Here is an 839-nt window from a genome sequence, read left to right on the forward strand (position 1 = left end):
GTGAGAGCCTGGGGATGGGTTCCATTTCGTAAAATCGGGGTAGAGACAGGCCGGTACAGAAGGCAGCTCACAAATCACACCATGGTTTCGGGGCTAGCAGCGTTGCCCCTGAGCCTCGTGCAGGCTGAAATTCAGCCACCTAACTCGAAGGAAAAACTTGGTAGAGAATCCGTGCTTCATTGAAAACAGCTGCTCCTGAGGGTGGTAGCATTTTGTTGTATACATGCGTGAGAGCAATGCAAGGGAGACCAAAGCTTTTTACGAGTGAGACTCAAACCCCATCAAAGGGCAGGACAAGACTCCCGGTGTGTATGATTTAGCTAGCACAACGGCCCTACTTTTGCATAGAGGTCTAATCGCTAGAATTCTAAATGGGGAAACAACAGTGTACAGAAACACTGTTTTATCTTCCGACGACCTCTCTTGGGAAGAAGCCTTTTAGGGTGTACTGTGGGTGAGAGCCTGGGGATGAGTTCCATTTCGTAAAATCGGGGTAGAGACAGGCCGGTACAGAAGGCAGCTCACAAATCACATCATGGTTATGGGGCTAGTAGCGTTGCCCCAGGGGACCGTGCAGGCTGAAAGTCAGCCACCTAACTCGAAGGAAAAACTCTCTAGAGAATCCATGCTTCAGCAAAAAGAGTCGCCCTGAGGGTGGAAGTATTTTGTTGTGTGCGTGCGGGAGAGCACTGCAAGGGAGTCTAAAGCTCTTACGAGTGAGACTCAGGCCCCACCAAAAGGCAGCACAAGACTACCAGGGTGTTTGACCTAGCATGCAGTGCGGCCCTACTTTTGCATTGAAGTCTAATCGGTAGGGTTCTAACTCGAACAAACAACAG

Source organism: Phoca vitulina, unplaced genomic scaffold, assembly GCF_004348235.1.
Source record: "Phoca vitulina isolate PV1807 unplaced genomic scaffold, GSC_HSeal_1.0 scaffold130, whole genome shotgun sequence".
Lineage (NCBI taxonomy): Eukaryota > Metazoa > Chordata > Mammalia > Carnivora > Phocidae > Phoca > Phoca vitulina.